A 26,463-nucleotide genomic window follows, 5' to 3' on the forward strand; every position below is an offset into this window, starting at 1 on the left:
GAAGGAGACACCACTGAACTGACTCCTTTGATGTAGAAGACTATGCCTGAAAATGACAGTATTATGGGTTGAAGTACTGTTAGAAAACAATCTTTCAATGTTCCAAATGGTTTCCCAGGACTGTTAATAGGAACAATGTGGGAGTAAAAACATGTCAAGTCCAAAAATGTGGGGGAACACCGCCTTGAACAGGCTTCTTTCCTCTGGGACGACTCAAAGCCTTTTGTATCCATATCTACCTATGTGAATTCTCCAAGAGGGGAATAGAATACACAGTTTCCCAAACATATGTGATCAGAGAACCCTTTGGTCATAGAATATCTAATGGACCTTGCATTGGGAAATGTGAATCTAATTATTAGCTAGTTGAGTAGACACAAAACAAAAAAGGATTTATTTTTATAGGACAGTAAAATGCTTTTTTAGGTCAGGGAAGGCTTATTTACGAATAAGATGTGGAGTTCTCACAACCCAAGACAGTCATTGAGGAAATTTCATTCCAATGAAGCACTTAAATGAGTGAAAACAAATGAACATAAAATAAGTATATAATAACACCTTGGGAAAATTAAACATCTCTCCATTTAACATCTGTCACATAGATAACCGTAGCAACTAGATTGATTATGGGAGAGGAACCTGGAAGTTTAAAAGGGAAGCAGCTGAGTTTGCTTGTATCACTTGCAAAGGGACTACTTTCTTTGGCAGATTGATATTGCACAAAGGTTTGAAGTTTCATTAAAGAAGGATGGTTGGGTAGCACAACGGTATGTTACAGAATACGTGTGTGTAATCAGACAGCACATTGCATTAGACTGTGAGAGAGTGTAAGGGTATATCATACATGCATTCTGGATTGTACTATGCCTTAAGTGACATCTTTTCGCAGGGAAACTATAACCATCACGGCCCATCTATAATAATGAAAATATGATCAGCACATTACATGTAGAATGGCAGATGGATTTTCTTCATTGTAACTGGGATTTTCCCCCCATTGTGTAATTTTATAATGCTTCCGTATCTATTATAATTTTGAAAAGCATACATGTTTGCATTTTTTAAAGGTCTGGTTATGTAAAATGGAAGATTTTTTTTTTTAAAATGAACAAAGCCAAGTAGCACAACAAATATCCTAAGTTAATTTTTTTAACTTAAATTCTGTGTCAAGGGGTGCCCACACCTGCAGATTATATTCTCTTCTTTAAATGTAAACTTCCTGCTGAAAGCAGGTCAGAGTTAACAGCTGGATCAACTTGGAAAGTTTTTTTTTTTTAACAATTAGTTTTATGTTCTTTTAAATAATTGCTTCATTATATTTTGTACATCTGTGCAGGGGTCTGATGATGACATTGGTAAATTTCCAAATAGATGTAAAACTGGGGAATACCAGTTGAGCAATAATAGAACCCACCTGTGGGTGAGAAAAGAGACTTTATACAGTATTACCCCCCCCCCCCCCCCCCCCGCCGCCACCACCACCAAATGTCTCACACAAAAGAACTGATTCTGCTCTGTGAGGACATGTTTCCGCTTCAGGTGAGAATATCAGACACTGTGTTTTTAAAGAAGATAGGCTGTAGGTAGTTCAGAAGAGACCAACAAAAATGATAAGAGGCCTGGAAAACAAGACCTATGAGAGAAGGTTAAGAGCATGGGAATATTCATTCTAGTTGAAGGAGGCTGAGGGGAGATATAACTGTCGACCTAAAAGTTAAATGATGTTATAAGCAGAAGAGGCATTAATTATTAGTAGAAGTAGAACAGGGCAATTAGAAGAACAGAGCTACACCCATTCTACCTAATATTAGGAACAATTTTTGTAACACAGAGTACATTCATATGATGGAGTTGAGTGCCAGGAAAGTCTAAGGCTTTAGCAGCCGTAGATTCAAGAGGGAGTTTGTAGCAAATCCTTCTGAATGATAGGAAGAACACTGAAATCAGTCTGTGGCCTGAAAAATGGGTTAGAACCTAGCTCTTCTGTTGCAAATGATCACATGAATTCTTCATTGTTGTAATGACTTGTTCAGTCGGGAAGGAAAGGTGTTTGAGGGCATTCGTAGATCCATAAATCATTCCTAAGGGGCAAGCATCAAAATTCAGAATAAACGTATTCTTAAATACTTAAATTACAAATGGCTGATGTGTTCAATAGAGAAGCAAAATCAACAAATACAAGAGCTTTGTATAGCCTTGATTTTCTTTAGGAAACTACACTGGAATGGGTTTTAGGTGGAGTTCATCCCACTGCCAACCCCAAGTAGGGGTATGGGACTTAGTTCTGGCCATGAATGTGCATTAAACCCCAGGTTTAATGGCATTGGCATTAAATGGAATTGGCATTGAAAGCCACTCTTCAGTCTTATGTTGGAGCTGTTAGAAGCAGGACCTCCTCTTTTCTCTGATACTTCTCTGCTGATAGAAAGTAACCTGGGGTTGTTACAGGTCATCTTGCCACTATATGGAAAATTTGCCTTGGAACGAAGGGGAAAAGTAAGGCGGAAGACAAAGAAGGAACTAATACATTCTTAGAATAGTATGTGAACCCCTTGATATAGCCATGCCTGCAGGTGGATATTCCTGGACTTTTATATGAACCAATAAATTCCTTTCAGCTATGGTTCTTCACAGTAGTATTTTTTTTAAAGCAAAGATCTCTGCCTCATAGAACATACTTTCTAGAGTGCAGAAACAGGCAATAAGCAATAAGCATAATTAAACAGCAAATCATATAGACTGGTACATGGCAAATGCTGTGAAAAAAAAGTAGAGCAGGGCAAGAAGTCGGGGTGAGAGTGGGAGCAGGACAGTGAAGAACAACTTTAAAAACGAGTGGCCAACCTTGGACCCTCTGAGAAGGTGACATCTGAGCAAAGACATGAGGATGTGAGGGGCATCTGGAGAAAGAGTATTCCAGAAAGTATTCCAGAAAGTCTAGACCTTAAGACAGGAGATTAATAAAGGGATCTAAGCAACAAGAGCACCTGTGCCCTACCTTCCTTTCTCAGACAGAAGCATACTAATTTCTTTTCAGCCATATTTCAGTTGGACTTAGCCAGTTACTCATTAATAAAGGGTACAATTTCATGCTCAAAAGAGAGTTCTAGATTTTAAGAGCTGAAGTTTAAAATATACTTTATTTTTCTAAATATATATATGTATATATATATATATATATACATATATATATATATATATATATATATATATCATTCTTCATGTGCATGTGTATAAAAACTTTAATTTTTCTCGGTCCCACTGATGGATAAAGTTTCCAAAAATGAGATATTGGCCTTTGCTTTACTTTTAAAGAATAAACCAAAATTTAATCTGTGTACAATGATTCCACAATCAGAGTTTAGAATATTTTCTAAACAACCACTTAGAACAAACTATACTAAGTAAGGAACTATCAGCCTTAACAGAAGCAATCCTGGCAAACAATTATTTTCATTGCAGCACTGACAATTATGTAAATGTGTCTGGAACAGCATTGGGCACCTAATTATGACATCTAATTATGCCAATTTATTTATACACCTCCTTGAACAACATTTTATTTATAACTCCCCCATTCATTCAAAGACAAGATAAGGTAAGGAGACATCAGCCATAGATGATTGCCTCATCTTTGCCTTATGAACACAGCTAATCTATACGAACCTGAACAATCTGGGGTATGGCTTGTTCATATGAGAATTTGCTTTTTGCCCAGTCACTTTTGGATTTCAGAAGGTGAACAGAAGTGACCGTGGCTCTGGCTGAAGAATTGATAACATTAGCTATCCTAGCAGGTAACTGCTAGCAGACAGAGCTCTCCCGTCTCATCTGACTTAGGCAAAAAAATCAACGTTGGTAATTCCTTCTACTAAGGATGAGCAGATTATTCTATTCTAAACTACAAATGGAGTAAGAATAACTCAAGAAATTAATATTGCCACCATATCATAGAATCATTTTCTACCATTTAGATGGTCCATTTCTTTTTCTTCTTTTTCTTTGTTCTTTTCTTTCTAGAACCCAATGACATTTCCTGGAATTAAACGGCATTTCTTGACTTCGGTAGAAGAAAGTTATGATATAATCTATCTCAGCTCAACTCCCTAGGAGCAGACCCTGGGATAAGGATTATTGTACTGAGTGTTTACTGGGGGAGTGCCCTCAAATAAAGAGAGTGAAGGAAGCAGTGTACGGCCGGGGAAGGAACCAAGCAAAGAAGCGAAGACAATTAGAGATCAGCTCCAGCCTTCACATGTGGAGCTCTGGAGCATGAGTTGCACTATGGAGCTGGGCCCACCTTGAGGCAAGGGAGCTGATGTTTGGTAAGTCAGGAGGATCTGGTCATCGGTCTGGCTCTGACAGCAGTGACAGAGGGGACGGGAATGAGGTCTGGGTTGGGTAGCCTCCCAGACCAGCAGGTCCCCATTTGACCCAGGGAAATTCCCCCCAGCCTACAGGGGAATGGGCACACCAAGGGGTCTAGATGAGGCACAAACAGCAACCTCTACAGGACCCCAGCAAATGGGCAGTCGGCACATCAATTGGATGGTTTTAAGGAGTTTCAAGATTGACCCTTACATCACTAGAATGGATTTCAGTTTCAGAGATGTGAAGTTAAACCTCTAGTAAAGTTTTTTCTCATTCTTGACATGCTGGGGTGATGCTGAAAAAGGCTAAAAATACGGGCAATTCTAGGCCTTTGTTTATCTGTAATGAGATTAGAAGATACGTCATTTCTCGGGTCTAAGCCTCTCCAATTCTAAGTGACTTTTGAAGAACTTTTGCTTTTCAGAATGTGTGTTTTGCTCTGCTATCCTAAAATACCTAATTTTTGCCTGCATATTGCATAGCCGAGAAACCAGAGTGGCATAAAGGGCTCTACCCTGCTCTGAGGTTGCATCCAGACACTCGAGACTCAGTGTGGTCTGCAGCCCAGAAGCATTAGCTGGGAGCTTGTTGGAAATGCAGGCCCCAGCTCAGACCTAGTGAACCAAGAACTACCTTTTCACAAAGATCCACGGGAGATTCGCGTGCATATTAAAGTTTCTTGTCATAAACTGATAACTGGACAAGCCCTTCAAAACGTAGGAAACTTGGGCTAGAGAGGGAGTGGGGAAGGGACTGGTCGTTAAGAACTGAATGAGTTAAAATCTCCCCTAACCACTGAAATGGAGCCATTTTCTGACCAGGTAAGTCTGCCTTGACTGGGGCGAGCCTAAGTCACCCATTGTCATCTTAGCGTTCAGCTGAGAAAAAAAAACAAAACCAAAACTGTGTTAAGATGTTAGCCTTTATTCCCTATCCTAGACCTCTCCTGGCCCCTGTTTTGGCAAGTCAGCCGAGGCTAGTGGTGAGACTATTCAACAGTATCTACTACAACTCAGAAAACTTTTCATGGGTTGCAGAAAGCAGGAAACCAAATTGTGTTTCGACTGCCAAGGAGGGAAGGAGTGAATCATTCTCATTCTATGAATGCCAAATCATCAATCATTTTAAATTAATTCTCAGTCCCCCTGACGCTTGGGAAGAACCAAAAGACACTTGAGAACACGTTCTGGAGAAAACCTGGGGTGTGAGAGCTGTTACTTGCAAGGGGTACCCCCTCAAGAAGTGAATATTCCACACCCATTGATCAAGCTAAGGATTGCCAATCAGTCTGCAGTTCTTTACAGTATGTGATATTTGGCGGGATTCATTGGAACTCTGTAGGCCTGAGGGCACCCATATATTCCACACAGTTCTTTTCAAAATATTACCAACTTTGTAAACGATGCAAATGTGTGTGAGAGCCTATAAATTCTCCTGTTTTAAATATGATGCTGTCCCTTTGGGAGAATCTTATGGGCATAGATAATTACTTCTATACGGGGAATAATGAATCACATTTTTTGATTCATATCTACCCTCTTCTGGCAGCTCTCTGGCATAAATCATATGTAAATGAATGAAATGTTTTCTGAATTTTACTAGCTTAGACATACTGTGCCTCAAACTCAGAAAATATGTGTAAGACAAGGTAAGGTAGACTATTTCTGCCCCACCCATTCCATTTCTCTCTGACGTATGAGACACAAAACAATAGATTGGACCAATCTCCCATGTCACTTGAGAAAGATGTCCCAAAGCAGGACTTTCCACTGTTCAACAGCCTAGGACAAGATCTATTAAGGGTGGAAATGGATTATTAGAATTTTTTTTTTTAATTTCAGGGCGCCTGGATGGCTCAGTCGGTTAAGCGTCCGACTTCGGCTCAGGTCATGATCTCACAGTCTATGGGTTGGAGCCCCACGTTGGGCTCTGTGCTGACAGCCTGCTTCGGATTCCGTGTCTCCCTCTCTGTCTGTCCCTACCCCACTCATGCTCTGTCTCTCTCCATCACTCAAAAATGAATACATGTTTAAAAAAATTTTTTTAAGATTTTTCAAAAATTTCTAAAGTTCCCTTACGTTTTTAGAGAGATCACACAGCAGTCTTCATTTTCCAATGTCATGTAACACATCTTTTATTCAACCAACAACCATTTATTGTGCCCCTACTAAATGGCCTGCACTTGGCTAGCTTTCTGAGGCTTCCAAAAAAGATTAAGACCTTGTATCTGCTCTTAATGATATTAAAGTTTAATGGAGGAAACAATGAAACCAATATATAATTTTAAGTCAGGCAGGTCTCTATTAGATAAATGAACAAAGAACCGTAGATGTACAGAGGAGTAACTCTCCTGCCAAATCAGAGACGACTTCCCAAGGAGATGGTCATTAGGAGTCAGAACTGTCCAGGAGGATGAAGAGAATAAAAGCTTCCTAGACTGAAAGCAATATTTGAATCATACTAACGACAATAATAGCTAATATTTGTTGCAGATGCATCATGTGCCGGAGGCTGCTGAAGCACTTTACATGGATTAGCTTATTTTAACCCTCACAACATTCACATAAACTATTCAATATTACTAGCTACATTTAATACCTGAGTAATTTGAGGCCCACAGAGATTGATTTGTAAAAAAAAAAAAAAAAAAAATTGCACTCATCGTCACGAAAAGATGTGAGATTCTTGTTTCCAAACACAACATCACAACAAGTCTGGTGGGAGCAGCTTCAGTGTGGTGTGCTGGGAGACAAGAGGAGACAAGATCACGAGGGACCTAGTTATCATGGTAAGAAGATTGGACTTTACCCTGTCAGAGATGGGGGCATCCTAAGGGTTTTAAAGCAGACAAATGGCATATAAGCTTAGTTTTTCAGTATAAAAGTTAGTGACCACATGGAGAAATCTGTCAGACTTGCTACATTGTATTAGAAAACTACTTGTATCGCTAGGACTGAGAAAGCATACATGTCAGAACTAACGATTGTGAAATTGAGGGGAAGAGTAACGATAGTGAAATTGAGGGGGGAGAGGTATTTCTGAGGCAGTATGGGTAGGCGTTGAGGACTCATTGATTGGTGGGTTCTTTGGTTTACGTGAGGGGTTTCAATATGACTTTAAAATTTCTAGACTGTATCTCTAAATTATATTTCTATATTGGGTAGCTGTGTTTCCCCAAGAAGAAGAGCCAGCTTTAAGGGGACTATGTGGAGTTTTTGTACCTGGAGTTTCGTACCTGTGGAGTTTTGTACTAGGACAATCTGGGGACACCCACTTGAAGCCTTCTGGCAAATAATTGGAGATAAACGCATGTATGTACACTCATGCACGCGCGCGCGCGCACACACACACACACACACACACACAGAGATGGACATTCAATCACTTATCTGGTCATTCAGTTAAGAACACTATTGCGGGATCTAAATGATTCACATATCAAAGATCCTAAATAAATCAACAAGTATTTGTTGAACGAGTATCTAAATTATGTCAGCAAGAAAAAAGGTGAAAGTCTATAGTTGAGGTAGGCTTTAATCCACATCCCCACTATTCTCCTTGATATTCTAGGAAAGATATTGTTGTCTTCTTTTCCAAATCTGAAACGTTGATTGATGAGGCAGATTAAACATGTTGCTTTTCTTTTTGTCATTTTTCACATTTTGCAGGTTGGGGGCAAGGTAAATGGAAAACATTCACTTTCATTCAGTGCTGTACAAAGGAGATTCAGAAGGATGTAGAAATTAATCTACAGCTGCTCTAAGTTTGATATAAATCTTTAAACTAATGACTGTGTTGGAAAACTTGCTGTGATTGTTTTGAAGTTTCTCAAGAGTCACTTTTGTTTTATTATAAAAGTCACAGCCATATCCCAGGGCTTCCCATTTCTTCTGAGGCAAGGAATGGAAAGCAGTCATGGACCAAAGAACAAACTGAGGGTTGGGGGGGGGTGGGGGAGAGGGGAAAGTGGGTGATGGGCATTGAGGAGGGCACCTGTTGGGATGAGCACTGGGTGTTGTATGGAAACCAAGGTGAGAATAAATTATATATATATATATATATATATATATATATATATATATATATATATATATGAATGAATTCAAAAAGTATTCATTCCATAAAAGATCTTGTAAGGGAAGACTTCTGCAGATTTTAAAGAGTTTACTGGCTCCTTGGATGCCCTAAAGATGGGTAAATCTCATGGTAAAAGCTATTAAGTTTTTAAATTTTTTTTAATGTTTACTTGTTTCTGAGAGAGAGAGAAAGAGACAGAGTGCAAGCGGGGTAGGGCAGAGAGAGAGGGAGACACAGAATCCAAAACAGGCTCCAGGCTCTGCACTGTCAGCACAGAGCCCCACACAGGGCTCGAACTCGTGAACTGTGAGATCATGACCTGAGCTGAGGTCGGACGCTTAACTGACTGAGCCACCCAGGCACCCCAAAGCTATTAAGTTTTTTTTAAATGCATTCATTTATATTAAATACAGTTGTAGCATGGAGGTAGGGCTCCACGCCCTACCTGTATGGTAGGTAGGGCCTAGCGTGGAGGTAGGGCCTTTCAGTATCGTCATGTTAATTGAACATCACACACCCACAAAGCCGAATAGAAATGAAAACGCCCTATTTCAGGGCAAGGATCTCTTCTCCCTTTTGTCACTCCTCCACCTCAGGGCCCACAGAGCAAATCTCCTGGAGACATAGCTCCCCAAGCAGTGTGGCCAACTACTATGAAGCAGAGAGAATAAGGCTCCGGAGAAATTCAAAGGTTAAAGAGGAGGAAGCAAATGGAGTGGTGGAGAAACGGATTCAAATCAAGGCCAGCACTTTAAAAAAACAACAGAAAGAAAATCTTAAGGGGGAAGCAAACCTCTTCCGGAAGGAAGGAATGTCCAAATGCTTACTACGAGGCAGAGAAATGTCTATTAAAAACAGCCGGCATTGATAATATGCATTCAGAGGGGATAACACGCTTCGGCTGAATATTTAAAGAAATCTACTCCCCGCTGAACTGATGAAAGAAAAAAGAATGTGCTCTCTTTAAGGAGAAAAACATTCTTGTAAGGAACATGCTCACTAGTTTCCCTGTTGACTCCGTTTTAGCATTATTTCTTTAGACTTGGTTTCTTGTCAGCATCTACAGGAAGAGGGTCTTGCTGTGTGGATGTGTATCTTAGCACAAAGAACAAAGGTTTTGAAACAGTCTGTGTTTCCGTCTGTGGGACGGACGTTCAGACTCTGTCTCTTTCTGCGTGTGCCGCCTTGGATAAATCTCTCTGACTTCTTAAGCCGCAGTTTTCTCATCAAGTGAAAAAAGTAAGCCTCACAGACTTTTCTGAAGCTTAAATGTGAACGGCCGGGGAGAAGGTACACTTGGTCCCATCAGATTCAGCTTTGAAAACGTTAGTTATCTCAAGCACGGCTGCACCCTCAACCATTCAGAATCCGAAAAGCTGGTGTCAAGGCTTTTCCCAGCCAGCAGTTTGCAGCAGCCTGTGCTAGGGACACTGGAGGGCTAACTGAGGGAGAAAGAAACCTCCTTCTGGTCCAAATGAAGTGGGCTAAGTTAAGCTAGACTAGAAACAGATGAAGAAACAGAGTTCTTTGGGCCATCCATGACAGTTTCCATCCTGAAAGGTAACAAGATAGAGCGTGCGTGACAGCACTGGGCAAGTGATAGCTCTGTGTAAACACGTGACATTGTTATTATTTCTAAAGCATCCAGAGAGAGGTATGACAGACCTCGCTATGCTGGCTTTGGCCAGTGTGCATCTCTTAAATGCAGGTCAGATGCCTGAACCCCTACTTGACTCCAACTACTGAAGCTTCCATTATCTTCTTCATTGATCCAGAGAGGCAAACACAAATAAAATCCAAACGACTGTCTCCAACAACAAGGAATCTTTAAATGTGCGTCATTTGGCGGTGGCATTATCTTAAGACGATTATCCAGTGTATAAATGTTTATTGCATTGCTTTAAGATGCACAATGTAAGATTAACAATCATGGTGTTTTTTTGTATAAATGCAATATTTCTGCTATTGTGTTTGTGGAATTCAGCTAGATAATAATTGATTCCGTGACAGGGATTGGCTAATTTGCCAACAGTATAGTATAAAACACATTTATACAGTCAATTACACCCAAGTGCATGGCCTATTTGCTTTATAATTTCATAAACTTGCCAGCAATTTAAATAAAAAAGTTCCATTAAATTATCATATCATGTGATGGAATGATATTGCCAAGTATATTAAACCATGTGTGTTCAGCCAGAATTAATTAAATATTATTACTTTTTTCTTATTAACACATTGAACTTACCCTTCCTACTCTCTACTCGAAATAGAAGCCTATTAGTGAACAAAGTAAACTTAAGGGCAAAGTTTAAACATTTTCCTGAGGGTGTTTCATTAAGAACCCTGGTTCTTTTGTTTAAACATTTGCTCTTGGTAAATGTACTTGTATTGTGAAAATATTTTATGTTCTTAGATATGAATACTGGAAAAGTTTAAAGAATACCTTTACTTGAATTATTCAGGTATTCAAAAAGGAACATTTATGTCTTCAGCTTAGAGAAAGTCATGATATAAACCATTTCAGTATTATTTGTTTATGATTCTATTATTATTTGTGATTCCATGAATCTATCCAATCTTAGCAAGGGAAAGATACAAGTCTGGATAGTTTAGCAATTCAAAACCCCATAAAATATGATACTTTCCAATTCAGAAGATACCTGTTTCATATGAAATAAATTAACCAGGCCTCCTCAAGGGACTCATAGTTCAATAAATCTACAGCGAACAATAAGAATTAAACCCTTAATATTAAAGCCCTTGTTTTATTTTATGAAAAGCAAAACAGAGGTGAACTTCTCCCTGACATATACTAATTATACTCCTCAGATGCTCATGGTTACACACACTTTAACTTTTATTCTCACCTTTTTTTTTTTTTTTTTTGCCCATATCAAAATTTGCCAGGTTGCCCCACACTTACATCCATTTGGAATCACAAGGATTTTTTTGTTTTGTTTTGGTTTGGTTTTTTTTTTTCCTTCTTTTTCTTCGTCTTGCTTTTTTATTCAGTGGTCTGGCTTTTATTTCTAAATAGGGTATGTTATTTGTTTCATTTGATAAATAGAAACAGAGTTTTGTTTTCTCTTATAAAACAGAACATACGTATCAGTCAGAAGCAGACTGCGGCCATCAAAAGGTAAAGGGAGATTAAGTTGAAGCATAGCAAGGGCTCATAGGATGGCAGGTGGCTAGAGGATGAGGTTTAACAAATGGACAAGAACCAGGAATGTTCCAAGAGCTGGACAGCAGGACCCACAGCAAGGGTCACCACATGGGAATGGTTGGGTTCCATGCCACCCCCACCCCTACAACAAGCCTTACGGCTAACTCCTCCCCTGCCTTTGAGTTGCTCTCTTTAGCATCAAGTCCTGGAGAAAGAAGGTCACGTGTGTGCCTTACGGCTCCGGGTGGAAAGAGGGAGGATCCAGATGCCTTGACACCCTCTTGGGGGTGAGAACTGTGCTCAGCCAGGAGGCACATGGCACACAACTGGGACTTCCCTCCAAAGGAAGATTAAAGGGAAAAGGGAAAAGTGCTACAACACAACCCTAAAGTAGTAGATATCGACAATCTTGAACAAAACTTGCCAATTGTGAGACCATTAGACAGTAGAGAAGTCAAGAAAATTAAAAAGGGGAAAACGCCTTCATAATTGGACTATCAGAGATTAACAGTTTGAACGGTTTCGCTTATCTCTCTCCATCCAGTCTTTCGCATTTACACATAAAAGTATATCTTACTATATCATATTATGTCTAATATTCTACAACTGTATTCAAACTTTGAACATCAAATCTTAGCCTTTTCATGTTAATCTATATAGAGTCTTATCCACTCCATTTTTATGGCTTCCTAGTATTCCATTATTTGGGTTTTCATAAGTTACTCAACTGATTTCCTACCGATGGGTACTGGGACGGTTTTTCATTTCCCCACTATTACAGACATCTCTGCACATTCGTCTGTGCCTTCTTCTCCAATTATTTCCCTAGGAATAATTCTCACAAGTGGAACTTTTAGGGCAAAGGACATCCTCATTTGAGAGATATTGCCAAATTGCCCTCCAGAAAGACAGTGACAATTTACACCCCCACAAACAGTATGTGAGATACAGTCATCGATATCATCAACTTCATCATTTTTCCCTTTTTAATCACCAGAAAGGTGTGAAAATAAACCCCACACTTACACATAAAGATTTATAATTACTAGCACTTACCTTAATAAGACAGTGCTTAAAATTGAGTAAGCATAACTTTCACAGCCTCCTCAGACTCAGCAGAAAAAAAATTATTGCAGATATTTAATCATTGTAGTGAAAAGAACTTACCTTGAATAACAGTGTAGACAGGAGTCTTTAACAGACTATATATTTTAGCTTGCTTCCTGTGTACTTTGTTAAACATAGTGTTCCTTATTTGATGTAGGTGACTTTAAATTTATGTAATTGTACACATCAAAGCTATGAGTCAGCCAGAATTCTGTTTATTTGTGGTGGAATAATACAGATAAAGACACTTGGCCAATAGAATTCGAGTTTCGACCCTCATCTTTTCCCTTTAACGTGGTTACTGAAAGTCCAACTTATTTTAATCATCACTTAGTAAAAAATCTTACATTATCCTTGAAGTTTCTTTGATGCTTATCTTGAAAACTTACAGTATTTCCAAAGCATTCCAGAACTCAGGGAAATTCTTGACAAGAGTAGACTGTACTAATGCCAAACCCGAAAATGTGAAGATTTTGCTTATTCGAATGAGTGGTGGTTTTGAATAAGGCAAAATCTATAATCTTAGTAAATATTACACACTATTATTAAAGAAGCAGAAAGGAATTGTGCTGGAGTTAATTAAGGCTTTAAGAAATGCCTGCTTTTATTGGCAAAAAAAATTTTTTTGTTGCAACAAGAAAACTAAAAATTAAGAGGATGGTTGGCAGGAATATTGATATGCTAATGGATAAACATGCTAATTTAGAAAAAACTAATCAGCAAAGACATTACTAATGGAAATGTACAGGAAAATGGCTAATGCTGTATGCAAACCTGGTATCTACAAAATTAAGAAGAAACCAGTTTTGTTTTCATAATTGTAACTTGAAAGTCGGGTCTTCTCTAACTAAGCTTTTCTGTAGAAAGATGCTGACAAACTTACTGGGTTCTAGGGGAGCTAATTCACGCACACACATACTGGGCATGTGCGTGTTTGTAATTATTATCATTATATCCACTTATATCCAGTAGGGACTAAGACTTCTATTCACCCAGTCTCATGGAGTCTAGGTGGCAATCTTTTTATGAGAAAAGCAGGCAATCACTGCTTGGGTAAAACAGTCTCTGACTTGGATGGGCTTGAAGTGGGAACTCCATGGACACACGATAAATATAATTTCTATTCTGCAGATAGATGTATATCTTCTGCAGAATTCCTTTCCCTTGTTTTCCCCTCTAAACTTAAAGATAGGCACTTAAATACCCATAGGTCCCAGGCTAATAATTTAATGAGTGCATTGGTGCAGGTGTAAGACATTAAGGAGTGGTAAGGGATTGAGACAAACTAGAGAACGAAGATTAGAGGGCAGATAATACCCAGTGGGAAAATTCCAGGCAAGAAAGAGCCCCCTGGTATTGCCAGATCTTCTGATTTAATGACATAAACTGGAAATATAAGCTTTTAAGTGAAATCTTCCCAAGTTGAAGAATGGTAAATCAGTCCACTCAGATTTAAAGCCACTCAACTATACATTTTTCTCCTCCCATCCTCATCCTCCGTGGTTTTTGTCTGAGTTCCAGGGAAATGGGAGGTGTGATGGCACTGAGGGAGGATTCTCATCCTGCCGTCAGACTGTGTACTCTCTGGCATCTGTTGATAGGCACAATTGCACCTAGTCCTCGGGGATGGCCAGCCCTCCATGTTGTCACCCACAAATGAGAATAAGAATGGAGGCACCCCCTTTTCAGTGAGCCTCCAAACATTTAATCCACTTTGCTCCATTTCTGACTGTTCTCTAACTAGCCTGTGTTATCTAGTTTGGGCTGGTGGCAATAAGTTATCCTGACTGATCATGTGTCCTTTTGTGACTCTATTTTGGGTCAGCATCTTGGAATCTGATGCTTAAAAGATACAGGCTCTTGCTACTCAAAAGTGCTGATTTTCTCAAAACTATTACTCGTTTAACTTAGAATTACAGCACCTTCTTAGAAGTTCATGAGCTTAATGCTGTCAATTTCTTTTTTCAATTTTTGCAGTAGCAACCACTCCCCAAAGATAATATGTATCAATGTTTTAGAAGCTATTCTGCAAAAGGATATTGATTACTACATAAAAATACTATCCCATCTCACTAGCTATCATTGGATAATTTTATTTTTCCTTAGACATTCAAACTTCTTATTGATGATTGATAGTTACTTATAAGTTTAATGAAAGAGGGGCAACTTGGTGCAAATAAATACATTATTGGAGATGAGAACAGAAATGAAAATAAGAACCTGATTGGTAAATGTAGAAAATGCCCCTCCGTGATATCTGTACATTAGGTTTTACTCCATTGTATAAATACACCATACCTATAAAGGGCCTTCTTCAGAATGTAGAGTTAATTGGGGGTACATACCAAAACTGTGTCTTCCAGCATAAAGAAAAACAGGTCCACTCTTGACATTCCAAGAGTTACATTTTACTTGTCACCTCCAACATTAGTACCTCTGAATAAAGCGATTGTTAACTTTTGTCATTGGTGAGAATCAATAAAGGTCTTAAAGGCAACAGCCATGGGTGGAGGAAGACTGTTACTATTCAGGGTTGAATTCACCTTTCTTTAGGTCAGAATTCTTGCCTGGCAGCTTCTCTAACAATTGGTGGGTACCTTTGGTGTTTTTCAGAACTAAAACAGGATTTATCACTAAGAAATTAGCACCGAAGTAAGTTGGGGCAGTAAAAAGTAATAGGAAAGAGAGACTCTAAAGAACCACCTTGAGCTCTGCCTTAGCTTGGGTCCCTTTGAAAGCAGAGGCAAAAGAATGAGTTGGATATAGGTCATTTATTTGGGAAGTGATCCCAGGAAGCAGGAATGAGGGAACAGGGAGAGTAAGATGGGCAACTAGCACAAGTAATAACCTGTACATTACCAAGCTGGTTATTGCTGTGAGCAATTGGGGCTCAACCCAGCTGGGGACTTGTGAGCAAATGTATAGAAAGGTCATCAGAATCGTGCCTCCAAGGATCAGAGGCCTGGGCAAATATCCACCAACACCCACTCCTCATTACTTGAGGGATATCCATAGGGATGTTAACCCCCTCACTTCCAGGGAACATCTGCGTGCCTTCTGAGCATACTGTTTTGGCTGCAGGCAAAGTCCTAGGACAGAAAAACAGAGGTGCTGAGCTGGCTGATTGAGATGGGCTGTCGTAGGCATACCCGGAACCACCTACCACAGCCGTGTGGATTGAGAATTGAGCTGAGGGGATATGACACAGTATACAAAACACATCTGACGAGAGCACCACACAGTTCTTGGATCTTTCCCTTATGGAATGACAGATTTGTGGTGTGGATAATGTGACAAAGGGAAGGACGTGAAGAAAGCCTCCCCATCCACTAGTACCCTAAGTCAATATCACTTTCAGCATTGTAGTCTCAAGCGACCTAATATGGCCTCCCCTTTGTTATTACTTTTCCTATTACTGTCTCACATCAGATGATGAAAATCTTCTCTGGTCTCCCAACCCAAACAAGAAAGTTTAGGATAACTTCTCAGAATCCAGTCACTTTCCGTATCTTGATCCAGTAGCCTTCATATCTCAAAAAACCTTCGCCATTTTCCCGCCACAGCCTCAGCGCCAGACATGGATGTCTGCTCTCATCCATTTACCTTTATCATGTGCCCCTTATTGTGACTTCAGTCTGGTGCATGGCAATGCCCCAGCACAAAGCACAGAGCCTGACCCTTTGGGGCACTCACCATGGTACTCACCAGAGCATTTTGTCTCTGCACCTTATATTATCATCTTTGCCTCTCTTCATAGCACAGATCACATCTCCATCCTTTTTAAAGCCCAGACCTCTCTGGAATTTGTTCAACTCTAGTTAATCTCCTCCCAATCCATCTTGAGAAGGTTTGTCCAATCCCTCTCTGACAAATGTCTTTAATATTTCACCGATTTAAACTTAGTGTTTCTGCCTTAAACCTCTCCCAGGACGTGGCCATTAACTCTTACCCACGGTCAGGCCACCTTCCGGTCATTTCTACCGTCGTTGAGTTTCAAAAATATAAGTGAGTAACTGAACAACCCAACTAAACCAGTTGACTGTAACTCATGCAAACAGAGAGCTCCTGTGATTCTCTACCCGTTGTCTTACCAAGTTTGTCATGGTCAACATATTTTTCCAATTATTTATAGTTTTCTATTTGTTGTTATCCGAAAGGTGGGGGGTAATGTTTTTCTTAAAATTTATATTGGAAGTCTTTTTTTTTTTCTTTTTCACTCTGGACAGTTGCATTGCTCTGCCTCCTAAGTGCATAACTAATTCTTGTATTGTACAACTAAGTACTTTATAGAGTGCCACTTCTCAAACACGATTTGAAGAAACTTAGAACAGGGGCGCCTGGGTGGCTCAGTCAGTTAAGCACCGACTCTTGGTTTCTGCTCAGGTCATGATCTCACGGTTTATGAGTTCAAGTCAGGCTCTGCACTGGCAGCACGGAGCCTGCTTGGGATTCTCTCTCTCCCTCTCTCCCTCCCCCACTCATGCTGTCTCTGTCTCTCTCAAAATAAACCTAAAAAAATTATTTTGAATGAAGAAACTTGGAACAAATAATATATATCCAGTAGGAGTAAGAAAAGCAAAGAAAGAGGAAACAAGATCCGAGGAGGGATAAGAGGGAAATGGTTAAACTGGGCACAAAGATCAACACAGCTCTAATGAAGGAGCAAATCTGGATGACCTCTCCAGCATCTGGCCTATCTTCTGTACTATTAGAAAGAAGAGGGCACGTTCATTCTTTAAGGGGAAACAGTTTCTCCTGGCACTAAGTTCTAATAAGTGTATGCAACCTAACACAGGTTAGAGTAATGGCACGGTAAGTAATGTCCTGATAAACATTTTGCAAGGAAAACAGAGGTTCTTCCCATGTGGTTTGCTTTCCTTTCTTTCTTTCTTTCTTTCTTTCTTTCTTTCTTTCTTTCTTTCTTTCTTTCTTTCTTTTTCTTTTTACTTTATTTTAGAGAGGAGAGAGCAAGCAGGGGAGAAGGAGAGCAGGGGAAAGAGAGAGAGAGAGAGAGAGAGAGAGAGAGAGAGTCTTAAGCAAGACCTGGGATCATGACCTGAGCCAAAATCAAGAGTCAGACACTCGACCGACTGAGCCATCCAGGCGCCCCCTCATACGGCTCTTTCTTACGATGACTCTGATAGAAGCTGAGGCCTTAAGATCAAATGTGTGTGAAGGAACAAAGCAAATTCTCTAATGTTCAAATAAATAGCTGTTCCTCGGCTTACATCAATCCACACACAGAATTTAGAAAAATATCAGAAGTGTTGGAATATGCACAGTTTTAATTTTCTTCTTTTTAGAGCAAAATAGGACACACTTATTTTAAAAATAGGAAATAATAAAAATTGAAGTTTCATTCCCACTGCTATCTTACACCAACATTAAGTTTGGTACGTATCCATTCCTTCAGGCCATCTCCCATTTCTTTTCTCTCTCTCCCTATAAAAACACATAGAGTTTTTATGCTTAAAATATCATATTATATACATATGCTTTAATTGGTTTACTCACACAGTATACTATTTCTCTATTATGCTATTTTTTTGTCCGAAAGCATTTTCCCCCCTGGCAAATCCTCTGCTAGGATCTGCAGGAGAAAAAGTGAAAATGAAGTAAGTGTTTTGACCAGGAGATAAAAACATGGGCTTTAGATTTTGGGGTGCAGCTAATTATGACCTCCCTTGTTGCTCATTTGGTGATCTTAGACATATAAGCTTTTACACCTCAGTTTCTTCATCGGCACAGTGGGAATGATAATAGCATACCCCCTTTCACGCAGGACTTTCAGTAAGCTTAAATGAAATATTGGAATGGTAAGAACAGCCCTCGCAGACAGAAAGATCTCGTTCCCTTTAGAAAGCTGACCAGTTGGTGGTAGATAAGATGTTCTGCTGGGAAAATTGACAAGGGCACTCCACTTCCACACAGGTTTCCCCACGAAATCTGCAGATAAAGCCCCATTTTATTCTGGAAGGAGATCTGGATTCTCCTCATAAGGGTCTTTATAACAGCTTGACTAAGAGACCCAGCACTCTAGACCACCATGTACGGCATAAACAGTGTTAAAACGGACGGTTTTTAGAGATGTTATTACCAGTTGTCAACCTTCCACATAAAGAAATCACTAAAAGGCCCCATAGATACGCTAGTCATGACCGAGAAAGGTTTTTCACAAAGATGCTCTCATTTGACTCCTATGAGGCCTCTGTGAGGTATTGTTTATATTATTTTTATTTTACAGAGGGGAAAAACTGAAGGTGCCGAGTAAGCTGATACTTGAACAAGGACACAGAGCTAATGCGGACTAGATCTGGGACACAAACCTGGGTGTTTGGATTTGGAAATCTACGCTGCTGCCATTCCACCGTAGAAAACTCGAACAATTGGGGCGCGTGGGTGGCTCAGTCGGTTAAGCGTGGGACTTCAGCTCAGGTCACGATCTCGCGATCCGTGAGTTCGAGCCCCGCGTCGGGCTCTGGGCTGATGGCTCAGGGCCTGGAGCCTGCTTCGGATTCTGTGTCTCCCTCTCTCTCTGCCCCTCCCCCATTCGTGCTCTGTCTCTCCCTGTCTCAAAAATAAATAAACGTTAAAAAAAATTTTTTTAAGAAAACTCGAACAATAATGTCAGACTAACACGAATGTTTAAGTTATCATTGTATTGCAGTCGAATTAATCAACAGGCGGATTCGCTGGTGTATCTGAAGAACTGCAAGTGAAATCTCATAGCAATCTTAGTCCTAAAATATGCATTCATCAGCCTGAAACTTTCTGATGATTTACATTTTTACACCTGAATTTAGCAGACGTTTGGACTGTAAGGACACGGAGGTCAATTTCAAGGCTGCCAGCTCATTGAATCCTGCTATCCCCTCTGGGAAGTTCGTATTGGTACAGGATGCAGCAGTTCACACAGTGGGCCTAATGGCATTGGTATCGGTTAGAAGCTGGCTGTTCGCAAATGCGATTCCAGGTGCTGGTTCTTCATCCAGTCATCCCTTGCTGGTTCGATGCTGTGTTGCCCTACCAGTCTTTTCTCTACATCTTGTCTCCTCGGAGTTGATGTCAGCCAGAATTTTCCTTATCATCATCTAGCAGTGGAAGACAGAATCAACAAACAGTTGGACATTTTCTTAGATAGCTTTGCCCTTGGAATTTCCTTCTCCAGAAGCTCCTTTAGGCGGTGCTTTAACTCCTGGTCAAATATCCCTCCCACTGATTAAAAGATTGGAAAGTTCAGGGACTCATGATAGAAAGAACATCTGGAAATCTTTTCCTCCTTCCCTCCTTCCTTCTCTGCTTCCCTGTTTCCACCTCTTTTCACTTTCCCTCTCTCCCTTACTCCATTCCATTCTATTCCAGTTCAGTCCAGTCTACTTTCCTTCCCTCCCTTTCTTCCTCCCCTCTCCTCTCCTCCCTTTCTCAACTCCCCCTTTCTCGGTGTCTCTCACCCTTATGCAAGCAGGAACACGCGCGCGCACACGCACGCACACACACACACACACACACATCCTTAACTTTTCCTTAGACATCTCAGAGCAAACTTGCTGGAAGACTTAAGGCTAAATCAAAAGTGAATAAATGTTTCTTTTACTGGGAACTTTAACTTTTTCTTTGAAGTTTAATTTAGTTCCTGAATGTTAAAGACGATATATTTGATATCTGTAAATCTGTCTGTACTCGTCTGTGCATGTGAATATATATACATGAGCAAAATGAAAAAAAGAAAAAAATCTCCCAAACTTCTGCTTTGACTGCAAGATTAGAGGTTCTAACTTCTTGATTATTCCTTAACAAGAACATTTTAGAGAAATCAGTATCTTTTGTCCTCATTCCATATAGATTACTGCAGTTTGCAGACAGCCCTTTTTGCATATTATGTAAATAGAAAGTTACATTAACAACACTGTAGGTAATGTAGGAACATTTTTTTTAATTTCTCTTTTTTTCTGGTAAAAAGAGCTTCTGATTAAGAGCTGTGAATGCTGTTCATCTTTAATTCCATGCTGACTCCCCAAGTGCTGTCTAGGATGCCTCAAATACTTTTTGTGAAACCATCAGGCTGCCATTTGCATTCAGCGCTACCTATCCTAAAAGGTCGCAACTTAGCCCAATGGAGGACCTGTAGACTTTTGAACGTATCCTACTGAGTTACCTAGGTGAGGGCTAAAGTTGTGTGCTGTTGGGGGTGGGGCTGTAGAAATAAAATCTAGTATCCAAAGGTAGCATTTTTGTAAGTGTGTTGGGAAGCTGAGAGGCGGTGGGTGAAAGCAGACTTTGAGAGCACTTCGGAGCTGGGTAAATAAGCTCTAGCTTCAACAGAGAACAGGAGGGAGTGGGAGAGGGAAAGAGCGCCTTGATGCTCTTTACTGGGTGTGTCAAGTTATATGTACATAAATAGAGTCAGTGCTTATGTCCCTGCATGCTGCGAATTTTGCAAAATATTAGAATAATGAAATGCTATTTGATAGCTGGATAGATGACTCCGTTTAAGAGGTAAACAGAGAGCCTTCCTGAAGGTATTTCCAAACTCGCCCCCAAGGACAATGCAACAACAGCTATAAAAAGCTTCATTGTGGAGACTGGTTTTAATTGTTAGTGGAAAAGAAACGTTCAGCTTGCAAACTAAATTGGTGACCCTGGTCCCTGACTCACCAGAAACTGGAGAGATGTGGTCCCACCCCAGTACTGGTTTTTCCAAGGTCCTCACAATCTTATGGAAGTGAATGATCCACCAGCTTTTCTAAGAGTATGGCTTCTACCTTAATGCAGAGAAGAAAGTTGCTCTGTTGAGCACAGGTCTAAGTGTCTGATTATAATTCATATAGCTACAAAAATTATATGGTTCATCAGTTGATGAGAGTGTCTCACCTTAAGAAGTTACTAATATTTCTCTCCTTGAGCGAATAGAGTTTGTAATGTTTCTATCCTACCAACGTCGAATGGATTCCTCCATGCTCTTTTTGGAAATGTTTGTTGTGATAGCATGTGACACAATTTACTTATTATTGTGGCAGTAGAAATTTAATGTGATTGAAAGCCATCAAAAGGCATAGCATCTGAATGTCAAACATGACTTGTATCTGTAATTCCAGGCAAGGATTTGGATGCCTGTTGACTTTCTTCCTCATCCACATGATTTTTTTTCCCCTTTCCACTAAGTGGCACTGTGTTATTTGCATTTTTCTGTTCAGGTCAAAATATCCGAACATTTGGAATGCCGGTATGAAAACCAGTTTAAAGCTTTGCTGTAAATTTCTGCTAAATAGGTTGGATGGAAAAAAAATACGCAGCAATTAAATTTTTATAAGAAAAAACTCCCATGAAGCTTACTCCTTTCTGTATTTAACTCTTTCCCACTTTTTCTTTCCAGCTCCATTAGCCTCCAAATAAGCACACCATATTATATATGTCGAAGGAAGTTTTATTTAGACTTATAAGGGCTGATCTATTCCCATACTGTTTAAATTAATGTTCAAAAAAGAATTCAAACCACATTCTAACATTTGGACTATGTAAGAAGGAAACAGATTTTTCGGGAAAAAAAAAGATGTTGTTTTAGCTAGGCAGAATGGGCTGTAGGAACATAGACACGTGCAGACGGATTTCTAAATGTGTGTATTATCTGATAAGATCTGGGCTGCTCGTGTGTCAATTCAGAAAGTCAATGAGTGCAGGAGCAGAAGTACTTTCTTTCCTTCCTTTCTTCTTTCCTTCCTTCCTTCCATCCTTCATGCCTTCCATCCTTCCGGCCTTCCTTCTTCCCTTTTTATTTCCTTTTTTTCTTTATTTTACTTTTTCCCCTCCTCCTCCACTTCCTTGTCTTCTTCTAACAGCTTGGAATTTACTTTTATCTCAGCCACCTGCAGCCTAAGGCTTGGAAACACTTTGGTTCTTCACCTAACCGGTTACTTTTCAGACCAAATTAGCTCCAGGCATGCAGGATGACTTTGAATAAAGAAACTAGAGTCTCTTGAAATAGAATGGCCTCGATTTGCATTAGAGTAACATTTTGAGAATTAAGTTCTGATCACCCTCTCCAAATTCAGCACACCATTGACAGACAGCATGCTTTGTTAGGTTGGCGTCTATACAATCATCCCACAGCAAAAAACAGTGATGGAATAAAGAACATAGCTACTGACTTTGTGTGTGAGTGGCCACCTTTAGTTTTCAATACAATAGGTTTTTCCAGTCTCTCAAGTGCAGCAAAAACACTGCCAGATAAAGAAGCATAAACGCAACCTTGGAAAGGGTTGTGAGGCCAAAATGCTATGTATATGTGTAATTGTGTGTGTGTGTGTGTGTGTGTGTGTGTGCAGAGCCAGTTCTGTTTGAAACTAATGAATTACATTTCAATTAGCCAGCTTTTAGCAGCAGTTACTTTCTTTGGTGTGTTGGCTTCTATTTGTAGCACGTATGGTAATATATTTTTTCTCATAAACGAGGTGTATTTTTTAATCAGAAAAAGAAAAGAAATTAGTGAGCCAGAAAAATGTGAAAGTCTATGTTTTTTTTTTTAAATATATCACCTTCTAGAGAATAGCACCACTCTCTCGTCCATGTGCAAAATATTATACCGTTGCCTTTGAAATTAGCTAACATTCAAAAGGAGAATGAATTTACAGATTTCCTCAAGCAAATGGATTACAGGGAACCCGGAATGGCAGTGAAACCAGTGCGGTGCCATGAGCTAGCGTCACCAAGGAGTGAGAAAGACTGCCCCGATGCCCTCACTGGAGGACAAAGACTGGCAGGGTGGTGGAGAGTTGGCATGCATCCCTTGGCACTGAGTCCTTGGGGATGATCTTCAAGCAGGAAGTGCTGTATTGGGATGCTTTAATTTCCTTATAATAGATTTGTGAAGATTCACAGACCGTTCATGACTCTGAAAGAGCCTACGTAACCCATTTCATCTTGTCCAAACTAGCCTTTCCCAAACTTGTTTCATCTTGCAGCCCTTTTTGCACACCGCGTGTACTGCAGTCCCACTGAACTAGTTTGACAGTCAGGATAGGCCAGGTTATGCTGAGGTGACAAAGAGCCTCCCAAATCTCAATGGTTTATTTCAACACACGTTTATTTTCTGCTGATAGACCATGTCTGGCACATCCTTAAGGATCAGCAGGAGTGTTGTGTTCATTGTGGCTTCTCATGGACCAAACCCGAAGAAAGACCTAGCACATAAAGTGGGTCAGTGGTCGTGCTAGAGGAAAAGAAAGCTCTGGAAAGTCTCATATATCTATCAACCATCAAATACCCTGAGTCAGAGGTGACTCACAGCCCTTCTGATCACAATTAATTGTGCAGAACTGGTCAGATTGTTCTGTGCAAACACAAGGGGGCAGGAAATATAATCTTAACTTGCATCCAAAAGGCAGAGATTGTAAAATAATCTGGGAATAGCATTAAAAACTACCATATCTAGTATTTTTCAGAATATACGTTAAGACTTTCTGGACAATTTATGTCTTTTAGATGCTTCAAAACCCATCGTGCATTTTTTCCAAGATCGAGAAGAGTTGCACCTGGGAGAAAGGGAAGAGAGATTACAGCGCGGTAGTATATTGGAAATACTTCAATTATGTGAGCAACACCTTTTACACTTGAGCTTCAGAAGAGCTGAGTTAGGGGATGAGGGCATCGATTATGATAAGCGTTGTTTCCGTTTGAGAAAATCGAGACAAGTGTGATGGCTCTGCGGGCTGATACGGTATCCAAATGGCCTTTGTAAATCAGAAGGAAATGCTGGGATATGGGAAATGTGAACGGGTTCAAAATTCGAGACAGCTGGATTAGCAAGAATTATCACCACCAGTCAGTTTTATTCTGAACTCTATCAGATTTTTCCAGGACTTGTCCAAGTATTGGGGAGATTATTCAACAGGAATACAGTGAGAAGTAAATCTCACTAACAAAAATGTGGCGGGGGGGGGGGGGGACCCAGTTTGGGTGAGGTACCATGAAGTGACAACTTGTTTCATAAATATCTTGAGAGCTTCTGGCCACTGGAAGCAGTGAGCACGAATCATTAAGGAAAAAACTCATACGGTGCCACTGGAGAGAAAATTTCAACCTATCACTTCAGCCTCCAAAAAGACAGCTAAAAGTAAGAAGAAAAAAATAAAAATAAATTCTGCCCTTTTTATGTGCTGTTGGACTCCTGTTGAGGAAAATAAATTCTGATTTAGTGCCGCCCGCCTCAGAAAGAAGGATGGGGGCACGGAATGACGTTTTACAGCCTTGTCTGGGTTGTCAGTGTAGGTGGGGCGCCAGGCTGTGGGGGCAGGTTATGCCACGACAGCCACCAGCAAGCCACAAGCCACGCTGTCTTGCCCATTCCACGTCCTGCCTCACCCCTGTCGCCCCCCAGCCCCCAAATCTGCCATAATTAGCCTTCCGAGGCTCACATTGCCACAGCCACACGCCTCAGGCATTATCTCCTATCTGTGGTATTATGTGCTGTAATCCCACAGCTAAATGCGGTAACCCAAATTTCACAGAGACTCCGTAGCAGACTTGCTAAGATAACCCATCTCGGTATGTGGGGTGCCAGGTCGCACGGAGCCTGTAGGCTTGGAGCGCTATGGATGCTTTGTGTAGATTCATCCTACGCACCCTATAGCTTACCCATCCTTCCAGAGATCACAGGAACCCTAAATAGCAAATATGGCATCCTAACTAGAACACCACCTGTTTTGTGCAAGTATACATGGGCTTCTGCCACCCGGCTGCTTCTCTCTGTCTCTCTGTCTCTCTGTCTCTCTGTCTCTCTCCCTCTCTCTCTTTCTCTGTCTCGCTCCCTCTCTCTCTTTCTCTGTCTCTCTCCCTCTCCCTATGGAGAAGAGACAAACTTCAAAATCCGTCTCTGTTGTCTGGCTTATGAAAGAGACATAAAACCAGGAGATACAGGCTCATGGTCTGCACCCAGGCCAAGAGTACCTGTGCCACCTACGCAACAGTGACCTACATATATCTGTCACACATCATGCGCCTAAATATGCTCGCAGGTGCTGGGAGCCTAGGCAATAAAGATCGTTGCTTGACAAGCCTTTTTGTTCCACGTTTTAGATTTTTTTTTTGTGGTTGTTTGTTGTCACAAGAAATATATATATTCTCTGTCTCTTTCTCTCTCTCTCTCTGTCTGTCTCTCTCTCTCTCTCTCTCTGTCTCTCTCTCTCTGCTGTAGGATTGCTTAGAAACATGCGGGTTTTGACATATGCTTTTACCTGAAAATGTATCTACTCCTGCTGCTTTATTGGACCCCCTAATTACTTGTAAAAAAATAATAATAAATTGGGCAGGTGTTTGCTCTTCCAGTTGATTAATTGACAATGATTTCACCACAATTGACGACAGAAAGCTAGGAAGCTGCCGGTTGGAGTTCAATGAGGAATACACATTTTTCTACTCAGCCATGTGAATCAGCTTGAGAGGAGAATTTACAAAAGGCTCAAATTGCCAGAAAACTATATGTTTTTCATTCCAGGCTTGGAGATCTCTTAGTCCCAGTGTTGAGCCCTGTCACATATATAATTCTCTGTTTTATACATGTGAAACTCTGGAGCTGATAAAATGAATTTAGAAATGTTTTTTTTTCCCCCCTAAGTGCAAAGGATCACCCAGATCAGTCACTATTAAGTGTGGAAAGCAGTGCATTATAGCAGGAACAATGAAGGCTGATGTAAAGTTGACCATGCTTTTTCACGGTGTCGGTGGTATTTTGCTTTTCAATTTAC

The sequence above is a fragment of the Acinonyx jubatus genome, chromosome C2 (assembly GCF_027475565.1).
Source record: "Acinonyx jubatus isolate Ajub_Pintada_27869175 chromosome C2, VMU_Ajub_asm_v1.0, whole genome shotgun sequence".
Lineage (NCBI taxonomy): Eukaryota > Metazoa > Chordata > Mammalia > Carnivora > Felidae > Acinonyx > Acinonyx jubatus.